The 19920-nt window shown below is 40.4% G+C and overlaps 1 long non-coding RNA gene across 2 annotated transcripts; it reads right to left on the bottom strand.

The window, feature by feature from the left end:
• Positions 1-1417: 1417 nt before the first annotated feature.
• On the bottom strand, positions 1418-13785 carry LOC112661729 (uncharacterized). 2 transcript variants are annotated; one of them, XR_003137924.3, is made up of 4 exons: positions 13687-13785; positions 4426-4587; positions 3981-4038; positions 1418-1646 (listed from the first exon to the last, which is right to left on the bottom strand). It is a non-coding gene; the product is annotated as an uncharacterized LOC112661729 (long non-coding RNA). The 2 variants fall into 2 exon arrangements; XR_003137923.3 differs by lacking the exon at positions 1418-1646 and having other exon boundaries at positions 3404-4038.
• Positions 13786-19920: the final 6135 nt, after the last annotated feature.

Here is a 19920-nt window from a genome sequence, read left to right as displayed (position 1 = left end):
ACGCCAGTCCTGGCCAGCTTGCCTTCCGGTCCATTCCCCAGGTGCTTTGGTTTCGTGGTGATCCATAATGCACAGTAAGCACTGCTCATTAACTTGTCCACTGCTTCTTGAAAATACGTCCATGCTTTTAGTATTTGTGTGCCTTTGAATTAATGAGTTTTATACATTTTGTGTGAAATTGTACTAGAAAAGGGAACTAAAAAAATCCCTAAACCATGTTCTTCCCAAATATCTGGTTCAGTTACCACATCACAGCTGTTCTTAAGCTGTGTCATGGATGCCAGTGCATGCATGTGCTGTATTCCACACTAACACATTACCAAGTAACTTGGATAGTCTGTCCACTTCCCATCCCTGGAGATTCACTAAGTAAATTAACATAGATGTGTTTTGAAGTCCTACAGTATAGGAAACCTCTTCACTTTTGTTGAGCCTAGCAGTTCCTAAACATATTTGGTCATGAGACATCTTTTCTCCATAGAACACTATCTTAGCTTGGGTTCCCCTGATATTCTACTGCAAGATGTTTATAGGGAAATGATCAGAGGAAACGCCCATAACAGAATGGGCAGTGAGACAGGGAAGGGAAAGCATCCAACGAGAAGTCATTGAGCAAGTCACTAGCAGGTTTCCTGTGGTGAAGAAACTGAAGCATGAGCTTCTCCTCAGGCTTGTCTGGCCCACAATACACATAGACAGAGAGCTTAGAGGCAAGAAGAAGCTCTCTGGCAAAGATGCAGATGTTGGCAATTGGAAACTAGACTGCTACAATGATAGGACCCAAAGGGCTACTGGCTGGGCACCAGCATCTGCTACAAATGCCTTTTTACCTTGCAGAATGTGCAGGTTGTTTCAGGTCATGGGAAACACTGGTATCTGTTGGGCATTGCATAGATAAATAATGCTAACAATCTGGATAGACATGGCCCTGGAAGAGGAGACAGGAACAAGTAAAGTTCTATGGAAGAAAAGGCCTGAGCACTGACTGGACAACAGATCAAAAACTGGATCTCAAGTCCAGTGCTCACAAGGGTTTCATTTTGAGTTTTGACCAAGCTGGGAAAGAAGACAGTAAGGTTGATGAAAGATTCTGAAAACTAAAGGAAAAGTATCTCCAGTTTTTTCCATGAAACTGATGGCTAAAGGTACACGGTGTTCTTCTCACATAGAGCAATTGGAAATAGGTAACCTATACCCAATGGCAAAACCGATGGGCAGCATCTGGATATTGAATGTGTTTCAAGAGCTGAATGTAACATCGGAGACAACATCCCTTTCAAGAGCTCCAAATTAGAGTCGCCTCTGGAGGACACCAGAAAGATGTGCTACCAGCCTTGTGCCGGCAGAGCTGGGAGCTTAGAAGAGCTTCCCACTGATAAGGAGTGAGAAGAAATGAAAGAAGCAGTGGTTGCTCAGCTGATGTGGGCATTTTAATGTAAGAAGGCTTCTCAGAAGTTTCATGTGGCGAAAAGATGAGGATGCATTTCATAGAAATTAATACTCGCAGAAGCAAGCACTTTCTTCAGTTTGGGTCTGCCACACAGCCAATGCAAAGACAAGATTCAACATGCAAGAGATGTCTTAGGGGAAAGAACAGGAGGAGATGGAGATGCGACAGACTTCACACCATGTTGTAGGTTTGACACCTGTGGAAAAAAGAGAAAAAAGGAGGACAGATTGGATAAGGAAGAGTTTTGGAGTGCAGCAGAGTTCCAAAAATTTTGGAGTAGGCCACTAGGGCCCTAACACCCTGCCATACTCTGCTTTTGGCTGGTGCTGTCCACAAAAAAGTTTGGCATTGGTGTGCACAGTGCTCTCAACTGCACTCCCACAAGCAGGAGATCTCAACAGTGCGTTTCTGTGCTCATCACATGCTCATACGATGCTTACTATGTGCTAGGCTGTTAATCCTCACTCAGTGCTCACATCAAACCTGTGCCATGGCACTAGTGTTAAGTTTTTTTTTTTTTAATTTATTTTTTATTGGTGTTCAATTTACTAACATACAGAATAACCCCCAGTGCCCGTCACCCATTCACTCCCACCCCCCGCCCTTCTCCCCTTCCACCACCCCTAGTTATTTTTTCAAATGATTTTATAACAGAGAATACTAGTGGACTCTGTCCTAGTAGTTATAGTGTCTATATCAATTCTGTTCCAACATTATTCTTTACTGCCATTTTTTTACTATTATTGTTTTATTTATATGTTTCCAATTCCCATTTTAAAGTGTGTATTTTCTAGATCGTTATTGTGCAATAGAACTTTCTGAGATGATGGGGAAAATTTTATATCGTTCAGTACAATAGACTGAACAGTACAGTTCAGTACAATAGACACTGGCCACATGAGGCTACCAAGTAGTTGAAAGGAGGCTAGGGAGACAATAGAACTGATTTCTTCATTTTTAAAAAATTTTCATTAATTTCATTTTAATTTGAAAGGCTAGTTTTAAAGCCATATGTGGCTAGTGGCTACTGTACTGGATAGTGCAGCTTTTAACCAAGAAAACATGGAGCACCATGACTGTCTCCCCAAAACCTCAGAGAGTGTCTTTCACCACAAGGAGGAATAAATAGTGATCTGGGTGTAGACCCCTGCCTCATACATTCAGAATAATTTGTCAGGAGATCAAGAGCAAAGCCATGTCTTGGGCATAAAGTCCCATTAGCCAGGCTGAGAAGACTGAAGTACAAAGCCACAGGGAGATTTCAATTCATAATAGAAATAACTGCCATGCCAAGCTTCTGGAGTCAACGTGACCAACACAGTCTTTCTCAACACCAGGTTGCCCAGGAATTGGGTAACCAAAGAACTTACACAAATTTACATTATGAAATTATATCATTCAACCCAATTTTAAAAAGTAGGCAAAGGGCTTGAATAGGCATTTCCCCAGAGAGGATACATAAATGGCCAATAAGCACATGAAAAGATGTTCATTATCAGGAATCATTCCTGAAATATAAGTCAAGACTACAATTGGATGCCACTTCACATGCATTAGAATGGCTATTATCCCCGCTCCAAAAAAAAAAAAAAAAAAAAAGAAAGAAAAGAAAAGGAAAGAAGTGTTGGTAAGGATGTGTAGAAATTGGTTTCCTTCTGGGAACGCAAAATGGTGCAGCCACTATGAAAGGCATGTTGGCAGTTGCTCAAAAGTTAAATATAGAATTACCACATGATCCAGCAATTCCCTTTCTAAGTATATACCGAAACAAATCAAAACCAGGGACTCAAACACATGTTCACTCATGTTCACAGCAGCATTACTCACAAGGTGGAAACAACCCAAATGCCCAACAAAAGATTGATGAATAAACAAAATGTAGTATAGATAACAGTAGAATATAATCCACCCTTAAAATGGAATAAAACTCTAGGGGCGCCGGAATGGCCCAGTTGTTTAAGTATCTGCCTTTGACTCAGGCCATGATCTCAGGGTCCTGGGATCGAGCTCTGAATCAGGCTCTCTGCTTAGCAGGAAGTCTGCTTTTCCCTCTCCCTCTGCTCCTCCCTCTTGCTCTCTCAGTTTCTCTCTCTCAAATAAATAAATTAAAAGAAATATTTTTAAAAAGGAATAAAACTCTGATGCATGCTGCAACATGAGTGAACATTGAAAACATTATCCCAAATGAAAGGAGACAAAGGGACAAGTACTGCATTTTCCACTCATTTTAGGTATCTAGAATAGGTAAATTCAGAAAAGCAAAGAGTAGTCCTTGTCAGGGGCTAAAAGGAGAAGAAATGGGGAGTTAGTATTTAAAGGAGACAGTTTCCGTTTGAGATGATGAGAAAGTTCTAGAAATGGATAGTAGTGATAGTAATTGTGAATACAACTAATGCCACTGGACTGTACACTTGGAAATGGTTAAAATTGTAAATAATAGGCTATATGTATATTTACCACAATAAAATTGTTTTTAAAATAAGAAATTATATGCAAAAAACACTAAAATTCAAAAGGTATATGGCCAAACCATTTCTTCCTGTGGTTAGAACATGTACATGAAAAGCCGCTTCATCATCAGAAGGTTCCTGGGTAAAAAAAAAAAAAAAAAAAAAAAAGTTGCTGGGTGATCATGGCATTGGACTGGGGTGGGGGGGCGGGCAGAGAAATGCTTAGTGGAAACAATCTTACCAGTGGGTCAGCTCCCTTCCCCTTTATCCATCCTCTCAAAAGCTAGGCCTGGGGCAGTGGGACCAGACAACTGGAAACCCAACTGGCTCCTCCCCAGGCCACAGAGCTTAGATGAGCAGTACCCACATTCCTCTACTGACTTGACTTTTCATTACTTACAGTGGTGACTGGCCTACTTTTTCTGACTGATATGTTCTTTCTTTAATCATGCTCATACTTGCAACAAAATTAAGGTTAACAACCCCAATGCCTGAAAATTGTTCTATCTCTTGAAAATAACATACTTTTATCAGCTCTGATCTGTCTACTGCTTATTTCATCAGTTAGAAGTTCTCATCTGGGGGAGGGTAGGACGAGTCTGTACAGAATCTTAACAGCAGGAAGCACAAGAATCTGTTGACCTCGTGGACTCATGCAAAAGAATTAGAGCCATCTGCATCTTTTGCCTGTGCAGGAGAAGACGGAAGACATCAATGAGGATCATTTGAAGAGCTTCACATGCCACATAATAGATAAAGTGCTGTACAAAAGATTAGGACAGAATTATTGCCATTAATAAATAAAGATGAAACAACAGAGACAGGCCTAATTTGCTCGGTTCCACTCGATATATCTTTCAAATCACCTACACCTTGTCCTCCAAGAGATTTATGATGCTAATAGTTAAGCATTATTCCTGCCATGGGGCACAGAATATTGCACAGAGCCTGGGGAAGGCAGAGCTTGCACAGGGGAATGTTCTCGTTCTTGAAGAAATATACGTCCACCTCAGGAGTTCACATAGAAATACAAAAATTAAATCTAGAGTCATTTCCAGGGCAGTGATTTCTTTAAGCCTGCAAGCAAAGTGTGATATAATTTACAGCAGAAGGATTTATGCCATCACAGCTGAAAAATCTTACTAGAAATGTATATCCATATGTATTGTCATTTTTATTTAAAATGACATTTTTCAGCCGGTAGCACCAAAGCATAATCTGTGGTTTGAACTTTTAGATAAATGTTTAAGTTTCTCTTGTACAGTGTTTAATATTTTGTATGCTATGTGAATGGGGTGTAGAGTTAATAACCTTACTTCCTTAACTAATGCTTTATTTCATTTTCTTACTTACAAAATATGTTTCTTGCTTACAAAATATGTTTATCAATGTGTGCATTGATTTTTGCCACATACATACAGATTTTCACACTCAAATGTTAGCTATGCCATAACGCTTTTGTTCTTTTTAATATTCAAAGTTAATATCTGATTGACCCAATTCTCTACAATTGTGGGTAGAGTTGCATAAAAATCCAGAAACTGAGAAACTTATTTTTCAGCACATTTTACTTCGTGTGTATTTATAAATACTAATCTGATATAGTTTTTAATCTAATTGCTTTTTACTTGTTACAAAATTTAACATCTCAAATCACATCACACACCTAAATTATTGTTTTGCATTTTATGTAAGCCTTTTTGCCAATGTTCTGAACTATTGAAAAAATTGAGTTATCAATAGCATTTTAAGTTAATTCCTCACTTTTAAAACAGTTTAAGGTTTATAGAACAGAACCCTGAGCACAGAGTACAGAGAGTTCCCATAAAACCCTCCCTTTATAGTATCCCTTAGCATTAATTAATACATTGTATTAGTGTGGCCCATTTGTTAAAGTTGATTGAAGTTTCTAGGTTATATTATGGTTTACACTTGGTGTTTTACAGTTCTAATTGTTGACAAATGCAGGGTCACCCTGTCATACATAATAGTTTCACTAAAGCCGTGAAAATCTGTGCACAACCTGCTCCTCCCTCCCTACCCCTCATCCTCAAACCTCCAGCAGTCACTGATCTTTTTCTAGTTTTTACACTTTTGCCTTATCCAGAGTGTCATATAGTTGGACTCATTCAATATGTAACATTTCCAAACTGGCTTTTTCACTTAGCAATATGCATTTAAGTTTTCTCCATGTCTGTAGCTTCACAGCACAGTTTTGAATAATATTCAATTGTATGGATGAACCACATCCTGAAGGACAGTTTGGTTGCTACCAGTTTGGGAAATTATGAATAGAACTGCTATCCACATTCAGTGTGCTGGTTTTGGTGTGAACATAAGTTTTCAACCCATTTAGGTAAATACCTAGGGGTGTGATTCCTTGATCAGATGGTAGGTCTATATTTAACTTTCTAAGAACTGCCAAGCCAATTTCCAAAGCGGCTGTATCATTTCACATTACCACCAGCAATGACAGAGAGTTCCTGTTGCTTCACTTTCTTATCAGATATGTTACTGTAGGTTTCATTTAACCTTTTCAATAGTTGGGTGGTGGTCAATTAGCACTTTATATTAGTAGAAAGACCTGACTGTGGTATTTGTACTTTACTTTTTTAAAGATTTATTATTTATTTATTTTAGAGTGAGAGAGTATGAGCAGAGGGAGAGGGAGAGGGAGAGAATCTTAAATGGACTCTTTGCTCTGCATGGAGCCCAACATGGGGCTGGATATCTTGACCCTGAGATCATGACCTGGGCAGACACCAAGAGTCAAGACACTCAACTGACTGAGCCACCCAGATGCCCAGGTATCTGTACCTTAATTTTTTTTTTTTAATTTGAGTAGAGTTGACACAACATTGCATTAGTTTCAGGTATAAAACATACTGATTGAACTTCTCTATATGTTATGCTGTGTTCACCTCAAGTGTAGCTACCACCTATCACCATACTTTTTAAGATATAATGGAAAGGGTGTTTTATTTCAAGTTAAAGTCCTTTGCAATGATTGCAAGTAATTGGTTGTATACGAACACCATGGAGACAGAGGTTTGGGTGTTTTTCCATTCACACTTTTTCAGGTTTTATAGCCATAGTTCATTAACAGTTTCTTGGGTGAGAAAGCCAATGATATGACCCTGCAAATAACCATTGATGGTGTTGACACAAAGCTCTTAGAGAACTTAAATCCTATCTGAATACAAGCTGGGAAATGATTTCATGGCCCCTGCTGAGGATATTGATGACTTTTGACAATATTGTGATTAAGATTATGACCAGGGACCCAAGCATACCTGAATCCTACCTTGCCAGACACCCTTCCTCCAATGGCCTTCCCAAAGAAGTTATTTACCAACAACAATAGCAGATGGAAGTCAGAGAGTACTGTATGACTAACAGCTCTTCAAGCTCTTCCTGTTGAGCTGGTGTGAAGATTAAGCTGGAGGTTTGGAAGAATCACACATCCACAAGTCCACACATCTTCTCACACATGATGGGGCCCAGGGTGCAAAATGACCACCCAGGTCCAATCCATCTCTGCCTTTTGTTTGTCTTCCCTCTAGGTCATCTTCATTCTCCTTGAATCTCTCTGCTGGGGGAGCCTGCATATCCAGGTGTACACCCCACCTGCTTAGCAACCACAGAAGAGAGTGTTCTTTCTCCATAGGCCCAATGTCCTAGGATAATCTTATCTTGTCTGATTTGGATCACATGCTCATTCCCAAACCTATCTCTGAACAGGATTGTGGAGCAACTTATGTCTCCACTCCAGGAAGTAGGTCAAGCTACCTTTAGAGTCACATGGACAAGAAGTGGAGAAATAACAGTTCCCCCAGAAGAAAAATGGTATAGTGCCAGCAAAACAATGAGAAAAGGGGGACAGGAAAAGACAACAGGTAGCTACTATACCCCCCTATCCAATTTTTGGAAATAGCATACTTGGGCATGCAAGAGACAGAGAGAAGAGAAAAACAGAGAGGCATAGTGAGCATCCAGTAAGTAGTTGTTGAAGGTATGAGCCTCTTTCTTGGCTCTGGTGCTTAGCCTGTATCACTGTATTCATCAGGTTATAGATAGTTCAGGGCTTGTGACTGTCCCCTTCACTTAACCCTGAACATCCAGTAGGCAGGGATGTGCTCTTATCATCTCTAGACATTTCACATGGAAACTGATCTTAGTAGATACCCAGCAAGAGTTGTGGAATAAATTTTCTTTTTTTAAGATTGTATTTATTTATTCATGAAAGACACACAGAGAGAGGCAGAAATGCAGGCATAGGGAAAAGCAGGCTCCTTGCAGGGAGCCCAATATAGGACTCGATCCCAGGACCCCAGGATCATGACCTGAGCGGAAGGCAGACGCTTAACTACTAAGCCACCCAGGCATCCCTGGAATGAATTTTTAAGGAGACATAGGGTCTACATGAAATATCCTTCAAGATGTTTGCCGTAAAATTCAGAAAATGATCCAGGGGAAAGTCAACAAACCTGGGTTCTCTCTCAAAGTACAAGCCAAAGGATATCTCAGCACAATGTGACCCTGCATTATTTGTTAGGCATGTTTTCCTAATGCAACCACACAATCTGAATAAGGTGTTGGGAAATATGTTATCTTGTGAATGAGACAGCATGACTTTGTGGAGGCAGTACAGGCTTGAGCATCAGATGGCCTAAAAGCATAGCTTCGCCACTTAGCAGAACTTGGAGAAATGACTGAACTTCTGGCATCTTCTGTTTCCTCATGTGTAAGGATTTGTAGGTTGTATGTAAAGTGGCTCAGTAAATGTTGGCATTTCCTGGCCTTGGAAGGTACCTGCTATGACTTCCTTGTTAGGCTGCTAAGGGACCCAAGATGGCACTGGGGAGACCCCAGATACTCAGTGGCAAAACACCTCTGCTGAAGGAAGCAGTTGTTGGAAGCAGGAGATGACCATCAGCCTGGGAAGCCTTGGTTCCCTGAATTCTCCTTCTCTGTCTACTCTCTGTTCCTTTATTTTCTGTTTCTTATGGAATCAGACTCAATGGGTAGCCTAACTCTCACATGAAGATGAAATTCCAGGGTAAAGAGTCTTTGGATCCAAGGAACACTCTGGTTCATCAGTTTATAGATGTGATCAATGTTCCTTGTTACCTTCTCCTCTCTATTTCTGCTGATGATAATCCCTCTGCCATCCAACCTGAGAAAATTCTGATATGTTTCCAGGACACAATTCTCTCTTTTGCCCCATCTGTCTTTAAGATTGGGGTCATTATATTTTTAAAGTAAACCAGGCAATTTAATGAGGAAAGAGGAATCTGACAACCAGATGATTCTACGGGGAAGAAAAACAAAACAAAACCATAAAATCAATTGGTGGAGTAAATTGGTTGCAAAGTTCATCTTACAAAACAAAACCTGTTGCTCCATTTGTTAATGACTCCTATGTTCATGTTAATCTCCACCTATGTTTCTTGCCTTTTTTGACCACTTCCTTGGTGTGTTGCCCCCCACTCTATCTATGCTATTAATTCTATCTCATCATCATAGTTGTACCTTATGTTATTTCAATCCCTTATTTTTTGATGGCTAATTTTATTTTTTCCATTTTTTTCCAATTAGTTTTGTGCTCCTTCCATTCCTCATATTTCTGAGCATAATGAGTAGGAAATGAGGCTCTGTTTGCCAAGTAGTCCCTTGATGCCCAGAACTTTATGGGTTCTTTCTGTTTCCATGGGTGGAAGCACTATCCTAGGTGTTTGGGACAGAGGAGGACATTGAAAATACAATCAGGAGATCAATGGACCCAAGTGCCACAAGGAAGACCAGGTTCCAGGAGTGTGATCAAGGCACAGGTGTAGGTTGGTTTGCTAGTGGACAGAAAATGTTCCAAAAGGGAGTGGCTCTCGGCTGCTACTCCTTCCACAGTTATTGGTCTTAGCCGGAGGAAGAACTATCTTGGAATGGACAGGGCATTTAACTATAATTCCAAAGAATTTCTGCATAAACAAATCAAGGTACCATTTGAGAGTTCTGCTTGGGCAGAGAAAAGTTGTTTCACTCTGTTAGGAGGGACCCAGAATGGGTAGAACCCAAAAGGTGCACTCAGGGCACATGGCAATTTTTCTCAGAGGTACTGGGCTGTCTCATTTTCATGAAGCGGGCTAGAAAGATCTCTAGGACTTCTCTATAAGAGGTAAGGTCACTGCAGACATTCAGCTGATGCCATTTATTGTGGTTGCAGCCCCCTCCACCTTATAAAGAGGGCAAGCAGTCTTCTCTTCCATCCAATGGGTATCTGTTTGCACAGCATGATCCCAAATAGGGGACGGCTAAAACCCTTTCATGGGAACAGACTCATTCAGAGCTTACAACTATGATCTCTAGGTCTTGTTCAGTATCGTTGTCTCTTCTCCGACATTGATAAAGCACGCATAAAGTGGTAAGTCCAGTAGGAAGTGCAGAGAAGACCTAAATCTTCCGTTCTATTGGTTTGTCCATTAATATGGCCACTATATTTGCCTATAGTGCAAATGTTCCTATATTATCCATTAACAGGAGATGCTGCAACTGGAGCATCCCTGACCTAGAGATCGTGGGTGATAAATGTCAACCAATCAAAAGCAGGAAAAGCTAGATGCAGAGTACTTTCTTCCAAGGGGCATACATGGGATTGACTATAGATCCCACCACACAAAATAGACTTTTCCTGCAAAAGTTGCCATAGCTCATGAAGAGTGCTTTGGGTAAAACTGAACTTGCTTTCCGAGATGCAACAGTTAGACCCAGGTCAGGAGCTTGATCTGAAGCAAAAATGTGGTCTGTGTAGGTGGGGAGCCAATTGCTCCCAACGGGACAATGGAACTCAGCTTCTGCCTAAGGTTAAAATTTGCCTGTGCAGAGATGCAACATGTTCCTCCATAGCAAAACCCAACATGCTCATGATCCCTTATTTCTTCTGGCAGTGGAGACAAAATAAACTTGACTCTGTCAGGCAGCTCAGTAACTTCTGGTTTAAAATTTCTGGGAAAATGCTCAAACAATTCAGAGTTGTGGTACTTAATCAATAGCTGCACATCACATGTTTTGATATGAAAATGCACTATTTCCCAAGGGATCTACTATACCATCAGGCAGTCTTTGCACATCTGTACACATTCCAATGGGGAAGGAAGTGCTGAGTGACTGGTGCTGGGGCAAGGCTAAGAAGGCTGCCCTGCAGAAGCTCACAAACTGGAGGGAGGAAGCAGAAGGAGCAGTAGGAGGTGGTGGTCTGGATACAGAGTGAAATCAGAGTAGTTTCCTCTAATTTACCACAAAAAAAAATTAAGTGCAAAGATTGGCATCTTATAAACTAGAGTTTATTAAAGAAAAAAAGTAAAACAATTTTCTTTAAACAAGAAATGAATGTATACACTCTAGAAGAATACCAAGGGTGGGAATCTACTCAGTTGAGGTGGCAATCTGGAAACTTTTGGAACAAGTGTCCCAAAAAATTCTGAGAATCTTGCTGAAAATGACAAGGATGCTGATCGGCAATGTCCAGGACAACTTGTCCTCCCAGGAGCCCTCTGGTCAGGTTTCCTCCTCTAGTGTCAAAGAGAGGCACTCTCAGAGGGCTGGGCTTTGTTCTCCCAGTTCCGATGGGGAGCCATGGAAGATTGCACAGCCGAAAGGACAATAGACTCAGAGCCATGAAACCACTTCTGTGGTCAGGACACACAGCATCCATGTGGCCATGGTCTCAGTTTAGAGTGAAGGGCAGAGTAAAAGTAAGAGAGGTGCTGAATCTCAAAAGAAAGCAAGTTTAAACCATAAAAAGCTAGAACTTTATGCTAAATGTAACAGGAAGCCACTAAAGGAGTTGTATTGGGGCAACAATGGATCAGATTTAGGTATGCGAGTCTCAGGCGAAAGAGGACAAGAGAATGGAAAAAGGAGATTCTTTCCCAAACATTTTTAGTGGAGCATAAAATGGCTTAAATTTCCAGTTGCATATGGGGGCATGATGGAAGAAGGGGAGTCAAAAGTCACACCTTTTCCTATTGTGTATAGGGCGTGTCATGATGATGCCATCCACAGGAAGGCAGAGTAAGTTGAGGGGGTGGAAAGGGAAATGAAGATGAGATTCACTGGGGACATAGAGGATGGGGGGAAGAGGAGGAGCACTATTTTTGCCCCAAGCAAACTTTCTCCATAATGTGTACAAGGGAGGTGGTGGGTCAAGGATGGGTCATTTTGTAAGCAACAATTTTGATCCCTTGTGACCTTCCTGCTCTTTCCTCCCCAAGGGAGCTGGATTGGAAATATGAAGTTCAAGAACTGTATTTACTAGTGGGCAGGGTCAGTGTGCCTCAAAGACAGATCTCTTCTTCGCCTCCTCCTCAGTGCAAAAGCCTTCTGTTTGCCTGTCACCCCACTCCTGTCTCCTTGCAGCTGGCCTCCTGGGAATTCATACAGGAGGTATGCATCTGGGTGCATACACCAGTGCACCAAGGATGGATGCACATGGCATAGAGGCCTCATTTAGTTGTAACAATTAAAAAATGTATTCATTTTTGTCATTATAACAAATTACCACAAATTTGGCTCAAAATAACTGAAATCATTCTCTCATAGTTCTGGAGGCCAGAAGTCTGAAATTAGAATCACTGGACCATAATCAAAGTGTCAGTGGGGTTGTGCTCCAGGGGCTTAAGGGAGAGTCTGTTTCTGGCTTCTTCTACCTTCTGGTGGCAGCCAGCATTCCCTGACTTGTGGCCACATCATTGCAATTTCAAAGCCAGCATCTTTGAATCTCTCTCTGCTCTGTCTTCAGGTCACCAACTTGTGGCCACATCATTGCAATTTCAAAGCCAGCATCTTTGAATCTCTCTCTGCTCTGTCTTCAGGTCACCTTCTCCTCTGCGAGTTGTCCAACCTTGCTCTACCTCCTTCATATAGAGAATGCATGTGATGCCATTTAGGACTCACCTGGATAATCCAGGAAAATCTGTCTGTCGCACTATCCTTAATTTAATGATATCTGTAAGGATGCCTTCTTACCATACGAGGTCACATTCACAGATTCCAGAGATCAGGGCACAGATGTGCTTTTGGGGAGCTATTTTTCCAGTCTCCCCCAAAAGCCCTACTCTGAGCACAGGTCAAACCTGTGTCCCCATTAAAGTGTCCCAGAAGCCATGCATTTGAGAGGGCACTGGGAATTTGTCTAGCCATTAATATAATATTTTGGTCTCTATTTGGAAAGCAACCCTTTGTGTGTTTATTACATTGACCAGAATCAAGGAAGGAAGGAAGGAAGGAAGGAAGGAGGGAGGAAGGGAGGGAGGAAGGGAGGGAGGAAGGAAGGAAAGAATCTCAGGCCTGGAATTCTTTTTCTAATCTCCTTGACTGAACCATAGAAAATTCTATTAGAAGCTGCCACTGGTTGTGAATGAAGTTGGTCCTGAGAACTTTCAGATCATTGATACTTTCGTAAAATCGGTATGATAAGAACTGATAAAGATCATTTCTAGGATTGTTTTCAAATTACAAATCAGTGCAAACTTCCACTCAACGGGCCTTGAAAAAAATTTTTCTAGAACAAGAGCCCTCTGTATTGTGAGGGCTACATTTAGTTCTGGAACAAACTTGCCCTAATTAGATTAGAAAAGAATTCTGACTAGATTTTACTACAAAGAAGCAAGGTAACAGTTATGGAAGAGCCAAGTGGAACTTCAGCTGCGAAGAGTCTTTTTTGAGCTCTGTGAAAGCCAGGGGAGAGACGAAGACTGTTTGTCGTAAATTCTGTGCTAGTGATATTCTCACCTTCAATTCTTTCCACATGTTTGTGAAGCCTTTGTTCTACCTCACTGACTTTCTGACTTCTGTGGCACATCTCGGAGTGTCTCTGTTTGGAATAGTAAGACAAACACTTGTGACATCACTTTTCCTCAAACCATCATCAGAGAACTTCCAATCAACCAGGCCAGTGCTTTTTAATTTTTATTTTTTTCTATTTGTCTAAATTTGGGTGGGGCGGGGGGAGAGGGGATAAAAAACCCCACATAACATAAAATTTACCACCTTAATCATTTCTAAGTGTCTAGTTCAGGAGTGTTAGGTATAGTCACCCTGCTGTGCAACCAATCTCCAGAACTTTTTCATCTTATAAAATTAAAACTGTACCCATTAAACAGCAATTCCTCACTCTGACCCCCCTCCCCTCAGCCCCTGGCAACTACCACTCTTCTTCCTGTCTCTACTTTCTGTCTCCAGATACTTCATATGAATAGGATTAGTATTTGTCCTTTTGTGACTGGCTTATTTCACTCAGCACAATGTCATCAAGGTTCATCCACATTGTAATGCATGTCAGAACTTCCTTTTTAAGCGAATAATATTCCGTTGTATGGAGAGACCACATTTTATTTATCCATTCATCTATCCATGGACACTGGGTTGTTTCTATCTCTTGTCTATTGTGAATGGTGCTGCTATAAACACAGGTGGACATGGCCTCTGAGTTCCTGTGTTCATTCATTTAAGAACTTACTTAAAAGTAGAATTCTAAAAAAAAAAAAAAAAAAGTAGAATTACTGGATCATATGGTAACTGTTTAATTTTTTGAAGACCCGACAGACAATTTCCCACAAAGGCTGTACCAGTTTACATTCCCACCAACATTGTCCAAGGGTTCCCATTTTACCACATCATCTCCAACATTCATTATTCTCTGGGGTTTTGTTTGTTTTGTTTTGCTTTTTTTTTTTAATAGTAGCCAACCGATTGGGTGGGAGGTGATACCTCATTGTGGTTTTGATTTGCATTTTCTTTAGGATCAGTAATATTAAGCATCTTTTCATGTGCTTATTGCCATTTGTATATCATCTTCCGAGAAATGTCTGTTTAAATCCTTTGCCTGTCTTTTAACGGAGTTATTTGAGGTCTTTTTGTTGTTGGCTTGTAGTTCTTTATATATTATCAGATATATGATTTGCAAATATTTTACCTCATATTTTAGATTGCGTTTCACTCTGTGGAATGTGTCCTTTAACACACAGAAGTTCGATTTTGATCTATTTTGTCTGGTTTTACTTTTGCTGCTTGTGTTTTTGGTGTCCAGACTGTGCTTTCTTTTCAGACTTAATTTTTTTAGAGAAGTTTTGAATTCACAGCAAAACTGAGCGTCAGCGAAAGATTTCCCACATACCTCCTGCTCTCACACATGCACTGATTTTGCCAGTATCCACAACACCCTCCAGAATGGTGCACATGTTACAATTGATGAACGTGGATCGAAACATCAAAATCATCCCCAGTCCATAGTTTCCATTAGGGTTTTCTCTTGGTGGTGTACATGTTATAGGTTTTGCAAAATGTATAATGACGTGTATCTATAATTTAATATCTTACAGGGTTTTTTAGCTCCCTAAAAATTTGTGTTCCACCTATTCATCCTTCCCCTCTTCCCCAACCCCTAGTAATCACTGATCTTTTTATTGTCTCCATAGATTTCTCTTTTCCATTATGCCATATATTGGGAATCATATATTATGTAGCTTTTTCAGGTTGGCTTCTTTCACTTAGCAATATGCATTTAAGTTTCCTCTGTGTGTTTGCATGGCTTGATGACTCACTTCTTTTAAATGCTGAGTAATATTCCATTGTCTGGATGTAGCATAGCTTACTAATCCATTTCCTTTTTGAAGGACATCTTGATTGCTTCCAAGTGTTGATGATTACGAATAAAGCTGCTATAAACATCCATGTGCAGGTTCTTGTGTGGACGGACCTAAGTCATCAACTCCTTTGGGTAATTACTAAGGAACTAGAATGCTGGATCCTATATAATAACTGTATTTTTAATGTTATTAAAAAGAAAACACCAACTGTCTTCCAGAGTGGCTATATCATTTTGCATTCCCACCAGCAATGAGTGAGAGTTCCTATTGCTCCACATCCTCGCCAGCATTTGATGTTGTCAGTGTTCTGGGTTTTTGACATTTTAATAAGCATATAGTGGTATCTCACTATTGTCTTTTTTTAATATTTTATTTATTTATTTGAGAGAGAGGGAGAGCACAAGTGAGGGGAGGGGGTGGGATGGGATACAGGGACAAACAGGCTCCCTGTTGAGTGGGGAGCCCAATGTGGGGCCCAATCCTGGGACCCCAAGATCAGGACCTGAACCAAAGTCATATGCTTAATTGAGCCACTCAGGCACCCCAAAGAATTTACTGCTTTATTTTTTTATTATTATTTATTTTTTAAATAGGCTCCATGCCCAGGATGGAGCCCAACATGAAGCTTGAACTCACCACCCTGAGATCAAGACTTGAGTTGAGATCAAAAGTCCAACACACTCAGCTGACTGAGCCACCCAGGTCCCCTTTTCACTATTGTCTTAAGTTCCATTTCCCTGAGGGACAATGATGTGGAGCATATTTTCATATGTATAGACCAGAAGAGAATGTCATTTTTTATTTTAAAAAGTTTTTAATCGGGTACAATATAACAGTGTTATATTAGTTTCCAATGTAAATACAATGAACAATTGTGTACATTACTCAGTGTTCATCACAGTAAGTGCGCTATTAATACCTTTTATCTATTTTTTCCCACTCCCCTGGCACCACCAATTTATTCTTTGTATTTGAGAGTCTGAGTTTTGCTTGTCTTTTTTTCTTTGTTTTGTTTCTTAAATCCCACACATGAAGAAAATCATATGGTATTTTGTCTTTCTCTGTTTGGCTTATTTCATTTAGCATAATACCCTCTAGGTCAATCCATATTGTTGCAAATAACAAGATTTCATTCTTTTTTATGGCTGAGTAATATTTCATTGTATAAATACACTACATCTTCTTTATACATTCATCTATTGGATTGTTTCTATTGGGATATTGTAAATAACGCTGCAGTAAACACGGGTATATATATCTTTTTGAATTTGAGTTTTCATTTTCTTTGGGTAAATACCCAGTAGTGGAATTACTGGATTATATGGCAATTCCATTTTTAATTTTTTTTTTTTAAAGATTTTATTTATTCATGAGAGACACAGAGAGAGATAGAGAGGCAGAGACATAGGCAGAGGGAGAAGCAGGCTCCATGCAGGGAGCCTGATGTGGGACTCGACCCCGGGACTCCAGGACTCCAGGACCACACCCTGGGCCGAAGGCAGGCGCCAAACCGCTGAGCCACCCAGGGATCCCCCCATTTTTAATTTTTTGAGGAACTTTCATACTGTTTTCCACAGTGGCTGTACCAGCTTACCTTCCCACCAACAGCGCATGAGCATTTCTTTTTCTCCACATCTTTGCCAACATTTGCTATTTCTTGTCTTTTTTATTCAAAGCATTCTTTGTATATTTTGGATAATAGTCAGATATATCTTTGTAAATATTTTCTCCCAGTCTATGACTTGCCTTCTAACTCTCTTGATACTGTCTTTCACTGATAGAAGTTTTCAATTTAATAAAGCCTAGCTTATCAATTCTTTATGACACAGATCATACCTTTGGTGGTACATCTAAAAATTCATTGCCATACCCAGGCCAGTGCTTTTAACAGTGTATTTTGCATACAACTCATGTGTGGACCTTGCCAAATGCACATTCTGATTGAGAAGATCATATATAGGGACCGAGATTTAGCATTTCTAACAGACTCTCAGATGATGTTGATGCTTTTGAATGCCACAAATGACACTCTACTGGCCAGGTTCAAGGAAGAAGACAAATCCCACCAGTACTGTTAACCATAAGTTATTAGGTGCTTACCATTCTTCAGATACTGTGCTAATTAAGCATCTAATAAATATAATACTTAATTTAATGCTCAAAACCCTATAAAGTAAATATTTTATTTTGTCAGGACTTTTTTTTTTTTTAGTTTTAGTTTCTAGTGCTGGAAACCCAACCAAAACTAATACAAACAAAAAAGGAATTTTGAAGAAACACATTGAGAAAGAAGTCTGGGGGTAAATGCATCCTTGGGGATGATGACAAGGGAAAGGGTCTCCTGGAGTCTCATGAGCCTGGTACCCCTTCTCCCCTCCTCCCTCTACTTATATTTGGCTCTCTTTGGTTTATTCTCTCCTTCCAAACATGCTTTCTTTCCCCCTGTGTAATAGGAAACGCGGATTCAGCAACTCCCTTTAGTTCTTGATGCAAGGAATAAGACAGGGTTTGCCACTGTCACTAGAATGAATAAAACTCCAGAGAAGGATTCCAATTGACCTCACTTGAGTCACTTTCCCAGCTTTGGGCCACTGTCTGTGGCTAAGAGAGTGGATCACTATTGTTGGCCAGGCCTGAGTTAAATGTCCAGCCCTGTGGCCAGAGATGTGTGGCTGGTGATTGGCAGCCCTTCCAGCACCAGATGGTGTTGAACCACTCCCCAAAGAAAGAGACACCTAGCAGACAAAATAACAGAAACCAATAACAGAGTCAGCATCTCTACTTCATCAGGGGGAAAGAAATGAGATTGGCAAAGTTTCACCAACCTGCTTGAGTTACACATCTAGTAAGAGAAAGAGACATGTTTTCCCAAAAATGTTGTTCAGATATGCACTGGAGGGCCTAGGAAACCGATACCCTCTATTACTAGGTTATGCTGACATGGCAGTGTCAGCTGGTCACTGCTACACGAATTTGACTTTAGCTCTGTTGGAGGAATGTTCTCACCTGCAATCAAGGGCCCTCATTATTGTATCACATATTTTATTGAGCAAGCGTGTCTTCACCTCCTACAAGTGGTAATGAGAAAAGAAAATCCCTCTCCTCTCCCCTATTGAGAAAGGACCTGACATTGGAGCAATGTTGAAAAGAGAAGAATGCATAATAGGACAAAAAATCTGGACAGCACAGTGAAGAAGGCTTGGAGCCAGACTCATGGATCTCAAGGCTACTCACCCAGTAAAGAGGTGTCAAGGGAGGAAGGAGAGTAAGAAGAGGCTTTCAGTCCATTAAGCCTGTGACTCTTCATTTCAGCTCAGGTCATAATCTTAGGGTCGTGAGATCAAGCCGACATAAGTCTCTGTAGTCAGCATGGAGTCCACATGGGATTCTCTCTCTCTCTCCCTCTTCCTCTGTCCCTTTCCCTGCTCTCTCTCTCTCTCTCCCTCAAAAAATAAAATCTTTAATAATAAAAAAAGTTCCCAGACCTTTCTACAACATAGTTACCAGCATTCCATCTTCAAAGCTGTCTCTTATTTCCCAGAAATGCACACTTCATTTGGGGAATGCAGATGGTCAAGGACTCCCGCACCCTGATGCTTGCATTTTTGTGCATCCCTTGCACTTATGTATCCAAAGCATAAGTTTTCTAAAATATTACTATAATTTCAGCAAAATCTAAATTGGTCCTGAGTCACCTCACCAAGTGGAAGGAGTCAGACAAAATGCCTCCCAGTTTCACACTTCCTAAGAGGCTGGGTTCCAACTGCAACATGCCATTAAAAAGAGATCACTCTGTCTTCAGAAATGTCTGACCACCTTAAACTTTAATTAAGTTTCCAAGCAAAACAAATGAAGATGTCAAAAATAAAGGTAAAAATCAGCCCAGCAAAAGATGGGAATAATGGAGTTGGGGTAGGACATTCTTCATGGGAGTTGACGGAGGTATACAAAATGAGTTGCTCATTCCCAGCTCAGTCATGCAACCCTAAATCACACTGTGGGTCCCAGCATAGTTATTACCTTCAGAAGACTTTTCGCTGGGACAAATATCACAGTCTGCCAACTATCCAAAGCTCTTTCTACACTGCATTCTTTGCTGTATTAATACATATTTCTGTTTCTCATCACATAAACACAGAACTTGAACTGATTGACAATAGATGGAGGTAAGCCAAGAAGTCCTGGGTAGTGAGAAATCTAATAAGACATGAGTAACCTACATCCACAACAGAGTTTGATTCCATAACCTTATTTCCCTTCTTACTTTCTCCAGTGCCTAAGATTTGAATCATTCCAGAAGGTAACCAACTCATGTTCAGCTTCCAACTTTTCTTCACCTGGATTTCAAACTCTTAATAAAAATATTTCCTTTTATTGG

The sequence above is a fragment of the Canis lupus genome, chromosome 31 (genome assembly GCF_003254725.2).
Source record: "Canis lupus dingo isolate Sandy chromosome 31, ASM325472v2, whole genome shotgun sequence".
In the NCBI taxonomy this organism is placed as follows: Eukaryota; Metazoa; Chordata; class Mammalia; order Carnivora; family Canidae; genus Canis; species Canis lupus.
The sequence above is the reverse complement of the archived record's forward strand: the minus strand, read 5'-3'. Positions and strand labels throughout refer to the sequence as shown.